General features: G+C 51.5%; 1 pseudogene; it reads left to right on the top strand.

Moving 5' to 3' along the window:
* The first annotated feature begins 6,882 nt into the window (after positions 1–6,882).
* Positions 6,883–8,469, top strand: part of LOC102251255 — a 4,396-nt pseudogene continuing 2,809 nt past the window's right edge.

Here is an 8,469-nt window from a genome sequence, read left to right as displayed (position 1 = left end):
TCTCTCTCTCTCTCTCTCTCTCTCTCTCTCTCTCTCTCTCTCCCCTCTCCCTTTCCTTATTCCTCTCCCTCTCCCTCTCCCTCTCCCTCTTCCTCTCCCTCTCCCTCTCCTTCTCTCTTTCCCTCTCCTCTTTCCCCCTCTTCCCCCTCTCCCTGTCTCTGTGAATCTATTTCTCATGTCTTTCCCTAGAGACTGGCTTTCTTTATATGATTCAAATGGGCCACCCCTGTTCCTGTTATCCATCATCTCCCAGATGCAGCATCCCACCAACTGTGCCCTGACTCTCCAATTCCAGAAGAGAGCCTCTGAGTGACCCAGCGTGGGCCATGAACCCACCGCGGACCATGCAGCCATGGGCATGGAGTGAGGGGAGGGTGTGGTTGAGGCCATGTGGTATTTTCATGGTGGTCAGGCCCAAGGCTTCAGGGGGCAGTTCTGCAGGAAGGGGTGCACACCGGGTAGGCTCTCTAAGGGGTGACTGCTGCTACGTAACCCCTCTAAGGCTGTTGCTTCCTTATCTGTAAAATGGGGATGGCGACAGAAGGAAATGAGGTATGAAAGCAAAGGTGCTCTGTGAAGGGGGCTGGGCTTGCAGTCAGCCCTTCAGGCCTCCCAGTTCCTGCCCGAACGCCCTCCCTGTGAGAAGAAGCAGGCAGACCCCTGGGATCTAAGCAAGGCCAGGCCACCGAGGGCCGCAGAGGGGCCACCTGGGTGGTCCGTGCTGCTTCCCCAGCCACCTGAAGGCCACGGTCGCAAACCTGCCTCCCCAGGAGAAAGGAGGAAGGAAGGAAGGAAGGAAGGAAGGAAGGAAGGAAGGAAGGAAGGAAGGAAGGAAGGAAGGAAGGAAGGAAGGAAGGAAGGAAGGAAGGAAGGAAGGAAGGAAGGAAGGAAGGAAGGAAGGAAGGAAGGAAGGAAGGAAGGAAGGAAGGCGGAAGGCCTGTAGCACCCTGGAGAGGCCACGCATAATTGCTAATAAGCAGGTGTGACCAAGTCTTAACAATAATCAAAGTTACCAGCTGAGAACTTGTCCACACCAGGGTCTAATGGTTCCTCAGCACATTCAACCTTGAAGAGGTAGTGCCTCGCATGCCCCGGTGCCCATGCGGAGCCTGTGTCCTGCCTGCTGATGGCAGGACACTGCAGGCAGAGCCCCAAGAGAACCTGGGGTCTCTCCCCTACCTGGGGTTCCAGGCACAAAACCTCCCCAGGCTGTGCCCTGCACGCCCTGTCACTGCCCGGGAGCTGGCTCCGCCCGCACAGGTATCTGCAGGAGGTCCTACTTGGCACCTCGAGGGCTGAGTCCTTTGGGTCTCAAAGAAGTCAAGCTCCCAGGTCGAGAAAACCCCTTTGAAGTCCCCTTGCTCTTCTCCTCCACTGACACTCTGCGGCCCTCGCCACCACCTGCTTGCTAGACCTCACCGTCATGGACACTTGGGATAAACAGACTCCTTTGTAACTCTTTGCACTGACTTAGGCCATTCGTATTTCTCCTCTTATTTCACACAACTTATGGGGTGGATTTTGTTCATCCCATTTTGCTGCTGAAAAATATCACCCCAGAGAAGCTGATGAATTTGCCCAAGATCACACAGCTATGAGCAATATTCTCACCTGCGTCTACCTTCTCCAGAGCCTGTGCTCTTTAGAGAAACCCTCCCAATTGCATTGACCAGACTCCCCTTGGCCTGACTCTCCCCTACCCTGAGAAGCTGACCTGGGCCCACGGAACAGGGCTGCCTGGACCACTGGCTTGATCTGAGGTGCAGGAGAAGTGGCTCTTGACGTGAAATTGAAAGACCTGGACTCCTCAAGTGGCAGTTATGCTCCTACTACCCACATGATCTTGGGCAAGCTGTTTAACCCTCCTCATGCCTCAGTTTTCTCATCTGAGAAATGGTAAGAATATTTTCTACTTCACAGAATTTGTAGGAGGGATCAAAAGACCTAGCCAGCTAGAAGTCATCATCATCATCATCATCATCATCATCATTGTTCTTGGCAATCAGATACCGTCCTATGATGGCCAGCCAACAGCATGTGTGTGGATAAAAGTGCAAGCAGGTCCTTCATACATTTCCATGCATATTAGTGATATGTGTGTCCATGTGCCTTCCTCTCTCCCCTGGTGTCTCCTTGCGTGAATGTGTCTTTGTGTGACCACTTTCATGAATAGATTTCTCAGTAATGGAGAATTCACTGACCAATATTTCCACCCCATCCTGACTCCAACACAGGTCCCAGCCAGAGGCAAAATTATGACACTGTCTCCAGTGACCTGCTCAGGACCTCCAATGCTACCCCTCAGAAGCCAGAGGCGCTTTATTCTGGCACACTCCCAGCCCATTCCAACCCCCACCCCTTCAAGATGTACCTCACCTGTGCTGTATCTCCTCTCGGCTAATATATCTGCATTTATAGGCTCTTTAAAGCTTCTCTCAGCCTCTCAAAGGTAGGATGGCCTGGAGCCTCTCCGAAACAGGGATTAATTTATTAATCCCTTCTACTCGAGCAGTCCTATCTCCAAATACAACAGTCATGGGCCAGCCTGGTGGTCTGTGAGCTCAAGTTCATTGGTACCCCAAATTGCATCATCTTAGAAATACTAATGCCACTCCATAGCCCTGGATTCCACCACCTTATCTATTGGAGTAGTGGGTCTTGAGCAGTCCTTAGATCCTGTCCAAGGTGCTGATGTTTTTCTTGGTTGGCATAGTCTCCTTGTGTGTAACCAGTACTCCCTCCAACAATAGGGCCCATGAACACAGAGCCTCAGAGAGTGGATCAAGGTGGAAAAGGCACAATCTACATTTCCTAGGTAAGCTTCAATATTTACCTCTGTAAACAGGGATAAGAATAATGACTCGCAATAGTCATTGTGAGAATTACATGTGTTGCCTCCTGCACTCCCCCCACCAGAATCGAACCCTGACCTCCTGGTTCATAGGTCAACACTCAACCATTGAGCCATGCTGACTGGGCAACACACTTGCTTGTACTAAATTTCTCCAACACACAGTTTCTTCTCTCATAAAGGGAGATCAGTAACCCCCTCCTGGAGTTTCTTTGGGATGGAATTTTTCAGTTTGTAAATAGCATGCACTAGATCAGTGATGGCGAGCCTATGACACACGTGTCAGAGGTGACACGTGAACTCACTTTTTTGGTTGATTTTTCTTTGTTAAATGGCATTTAAATATATAAAATAAATATCAAAAATATAAGTCTTTGTTTTACTATGGTTTCAAATATCAAAAAATTTCTATATGTGACATGGCACCAGAGTTAAGTTAGGGTTTTTCAAAATGCTGACACGCCGAGCTCAAAAGGTTCGCCATCACTGCACTAGATAGTAGGTGTGGCCCTGTCCTTTTCACACTCTGCATTTCCCCTCCATCCAGTCCCTCTCCTAATGTCCATGGCCTTCAGTCTTCTCCCCGAAAATTCTGTCTCCCCTATGTCAGACTGGGTTGGATTCTCCTAGAAGAATTTCTGGTCAGGCCTCTATCACCATCCCCACCTCTCTCCACCCTCATTAGGGACAGAGTCTTTTGAGAAGGGTTACCCCGACTTCTGTGCAGGGAGTGGCCGGTCAGAAAGCTGGCTCCAGGGCAGTCTGAGCCTCCTCATCCATGAGAGACAGAAGAGCTGTAATTGCCTGGCATCACCTCCCCTTACCTTCTAAGTAAGCTCCCTTCTCAGCTGGGCAGTGCTCCCCTCTGTCTTGGCTGATCTCTGCCATTGCCATGGCCTCTCCCACCCAAGACAGCCCCTCAGGCCCCAACAGCCTCAGCTCTCCCCCAGCATCTGGCCTCATCCTTTGCTCTCTGCTTTCCTCTTCCTGTCTCTTCCTCTCATGTAAAACCCCAGTCTTGCTTCTAATGCAGAAATGGAATTATCTACAAGGATTTGAAAGGACAAATGTGCAGGGAGCCAAATGGCACTAGGATCTCCTCTTTCCCTTTGATAAATTCCTTGGCTGATCCAGCAGTCTTTCAATTAGGTGGATTAAACTGTAACGGCGAGCTCTAGGAGGGAGGGAGGAGCTGCTTGGGGAAGACAATAAGTTCTGTCAGAATGAGCTCACGGCTCCAAAGGGGGAGTCCCCTCTCCAGGAGGTGGACTGCACCTCTTATTATGCCCAGCACTTTACAGCTTGAAACATCTTTTTCATCCTCTGTATTTCATTTGCTCTTAACAGAACATTACCTATTCTATCAATAATAAAACTGAGTCTTAGAGAGGAAATGACACGAAGTCACACAATAGAGCCTTAGCTTGACCCTGGCAATCAGGGTGCTCCTGTGGCTCCCTGCCCTGTCCAGGCTCCCAGCTGCCCATCACACAAGACACAAAAGTCCCCAGGAGCTGGGAGAGCAGAGAGCTCAGCAGCTGCCCCACCCTCAGACATGCATGACTGCATTTGGGCCGGTGGCTCCATTAGACTTGAGAAAATGAAGTGCCTGTTCTGTAGCCTCCAAAGGCAGCAAAGCCTTAGACTGCAGAGTTTTCCAGACTTCAGTACCAGGGGGAGGTCATGGCTGGCTGAAGGGTGCTATATGGGCTACAAGGTTCAGTAGGTGATGTTGACATGAAGGAGGTTTTTTCAAGGGGCTCCACCTAGGTCTTTTCCAGTGAGACTTCTGCACAGAACATGGTCCCTTGGAAGCAGATGACTGGGACAGATAAAATAGCAATACTGGCTCTTGGTCCCTTCATCATGCCCCCCACATGCCCCACCCTCCATGCTCCACCACTGGCTCCCTCTTAGAAGTAAGGGACCGTCCGAGAGGTATTATGGAGTTTCCTGCACGGGATTAGGTCTAAATGGTTCAGAAAATGGGACTCTTGCTATTACTCACCCTCACTACCACTCCAACCAGGAGGCCAGTGGCTGCAGCAATGCCTTCAACCTCTCCACTGTGGCCTTCTCCTCCAGAGTCAGCTCGAAAGGAGGGTGGCCCTTGGTTTGGCCCTGAGGACACAAGTGAAAGTATGCTCCTGGGTCCCTGGTCCAGAGGAAGGAATTGCAGAATCACACACGGGCCCAGACTTAGGTCCTGGCAAAAGTCTGACACCTTAGAATCAGAATGCTGTCAGGCTCACACTAAGTCAACCTGGAAATGCATCCAACCAACCTCTCACACTACCGATGTGGAAACTGAGGCTCAGAGACAGAGGTGACTCTCCAGGGCCAAATGGTGAAATCATTAAAGATCTAGGAACACCCGAGTCTCCCAACATCTAGTCCTGGACCCTTCCCATGCTCTGAGAGGGGTGACTTAGCCAGAGCCTAAGGGTGGCTCTAGAAGATTGAGAAATCTCCTAACTGTGGTCATTGGGTAAGAACTTTAAAGTCCTCTTTATTATGTATAAGACATCTTCCAGAATTGCCAGGTCGCCTTGTGCTTAAATGTATCATTAGTCATTAAGCATCTATTGTATGCAGAGTGGTAGAGTAGATATTGTGGGGCCCAGGAGAATAGGGGGGGAAATGCATTTCCAGTCATCCTGAAGCTTACTGCTAGATGAACATATATTCACTCCACAAGCACTCATTGAGATCCCAGAAGGCACGTTGAGGGCTTAATATGAATAAGATTCCTGTCTTCTGGAAGCTTCCATTCTAGTGGATAAGCAGAGCTTATTAGGCATTTACGACATGCTTTTCCATGTGCTTTACCTGTATTATCTCATATCATCTGCACAAGATCTGTGAATGCTCACTTTATGGATAAGGAAATACATCCAGAAAAGTTAAGAAACATACTCAAGGTCACCTATCACTTAGCCAAGCTGGGATTTGAACCCTGGTAGCTCAACTTTTTCAAAGGCTGTGTACTTTTACTTGCTTTATTACTGCATTAGGTTAGTGTGAAAAGGTTCCAAAGGACATATATCTTCCCAAAAGTGACTGTGCAAACTGCCTGCACCAAAGCTGGTGGTGCGCACCCACCTTCATCCCTGGGGCCCCAGTGACCAGCATCTCTGTAATCTATAGGCCTGTGGGATTCAAATGTGGATTCAACTCTCTCTGGCCCTGCGACACTCCATCCTGGTAGTGAGTTACTGTTTTAATTGAGACTTCACTTAGGTAGAACTCATTGCCTCAAGTGCAAAAGATTCCAGACACCCCAAATCCAAGGTCAAGTTTGGCCCAAGCCAGCTCTCTCCCCTGGTTCCTCTGACTGCAGTTGTAGAGTGACAGGAGGCTGCAAGCAGTCCCCTGAGAGAGAGGCCATCCCTCCTGAAAGACAAATGGCCTTGTATTCTGTGGAGACGGCCCTGATGCTCTGTGGCCTTTGGATTAGTGAGTGAGAGCAGCGCCCTGACAGGTCAGTGCTGTCAGCAGAGAGGATGGGGGTGGTGAGCAAGCAAGGGACCCAGGTGGGGAGAGGTGACCCTGTCACTGAAGAGGAGCCAGCCTGTGACAGCAGTTTAGCAGCTCTAACGAGCAGCCCCGCTCCCCCACATCAACGCTGACATCTCTGTTTGCTCAGGCAGCAGCACCGTCTGTCTGCTGGTCCAGGCCCTGCCTCCTCCCATCCAATCTTCCTGCAGCCGGTGCCAAATGAATGGCTGCGTGACAGTGAGAGGGACAGCTGAGAACAAACCCCGGGGTTGGGACCTTCAGGGGGGACTTCGGCACAGTTGCATGGGCCCTGGATTTGGCAGAGGTCAGAGATAGGAAGTGGGGGTCACCTTGGTAAGCTGACATTTACCAAGGACCTACTATGTGTGGGTCCCAGGCCAGTCTACTTTGGGAATTTGGGAATGAACAAGACTAATCCAGTCCTATAAGGGCCCTAGTTGGTAAACAGCAGAGATAGCAATAATATCAGGTAAACCCCAGGAAGCTTTCCCTAGAGGGGCCTGCAGCACAACATGTTCCCCTGCCGGACAGGGAACCCACAGAACAGGCGAGCAAAGTTCCTGTCCCAGGTAGGCCTTCCAGCGCTCGCCTCTGATCTCACCACCCCACAGGCCACCCCCGTGGGAGAGCTGGAGACCCGGGAAGGAGAGGCCTGAGGGCCTGTTTCCAATCTCCTCTCCCTCCTTCACTGCAGCGGAGGGTGTGGGCCCACAGGTGGAACCCCAGCGACGGTGTTCTTGGTGTACAAGTGGGTGTAATGAACACCGCCCACTCTCCAGTTCTCATTCGGATCAGCCGCATCCTTTTCCAAATGTGCTCTCATCTTTCATCTCAGCAGCCTGTCTTTCAACAGAAACTTTTGCATTCCCCCAAACGCCTGACGGGGGGTGGGAAACGGGTTTCACCTCTCCAGCTAGCGCCCTGGATTGTCAGTGGCTACTGGGAGCGGTGGAGAAATCCCAGGACGCTTCTTGACTCAGTGGGAAAAAGTGCTATAATCCACTTTTTTAAATATACTTTTATTGATTTCAGAGAGGAAGGGAGAGAGATAGAAACATCAATGATGAGAGAGAATCAATGATGGGCTGGCTCTTGCATGTCCCCCACTGGGGATCGAGCCCACAACCAGGCATGTGCCCTGACTGGGAATCGAACCATGACCTCCTGGTTCGTAGGCCGATGCTCCACCACTGAGCCAGGCTGGCCGGGCATATGTCAGTTCCGATGTCTGCATGGGGAAGGAAGTGGGAAGGGTTAGAGGGACAAATCCAGCTAAGTGCTACCCCTGGTTTAGCACAATCAGGTATGTAATACGTGTGTTAAATTGCACGTCAGCTCCGGGGGCCCTTTCTCTCGGTGACCACCTCCCCGACCTGGGTCTGAAAGGACCGCATAGTGCTCTGTCCCAAACCACAGGCGGGCATCCAGCCAGCTGGACTAGAAGGACTTGGTGGACTGTGAGGTGCAGGGTTCTTGGTAAGCAGCTCACATTTGTCTCTGAAATTCTCTTCCCACGGCCGCCGCTCTGATCCCTCGGCTCAGAAATCCCTGTCAGTCTGAGAAGACCTGAGGCCAGCAAGGGAGGTTCTAGGAGGAGTGAGAGAGGTGGCACAGAGAGAGGAAGGGGTCTGTTCCCTAAAACTCTAGGTGGAGTCAAGCAACTCTGGGGAGCCGAATCTTGAGGGTCCCTGAGGAAGACCCGCCTAGGACGGGCCAACTCCTGCGCCCAGGTCCAGCCTGGAGGCCCTGTTAAAGGGAGTCGCCAGGTTTTCCCCAAACCCTTTCCTAGCAGGCACCCTGCAGCGACAGGTCCTCAGGGTGCTGCTCCTCAGCTTGATGGGGTTTCTGGGCGCCCTACTGTCCGGGGGTCAGGCTGGTGCTCCTTGATAACTCCCCACCCTGCGACCTTGGCCACAGAGAGGGGATCCCACAGAGCGGGATCGCCCATCCGAGGAGCCAGTGACTCCCAAGCCCGACCCGTCAGTGGTCAGTGTGCATCATTAATCTCCCACAATCCCAGCTGCCCCCACTTTTTAATGACCTGCCACTTGGGGGCGCTCTTGCTCTCACTGAGGCTGAAGCTCAGGCTAGCCCACCCC

The sequence above is a fragment of the Myotis brandtii genome, unplaced genomic scaffold (genome assembly GCF_000412655.1).
Source record: "Myotis brandtii unplaced genomic scaffold, ASM41265v1 scaffold105, whole genome shotgun sequence".
Taxonomy (NCBI): Eukaryota; Metazoa; Chordata; class Mammalia; order Chiroptera; family Vespertilionidae; genus Myotis; species Myotis brandtii.
The sequence above is the reverse complement of the archived record's forward strand: the minus strand, read 5'-3'. Positions and strand labels throughout refer to the sequence as shown.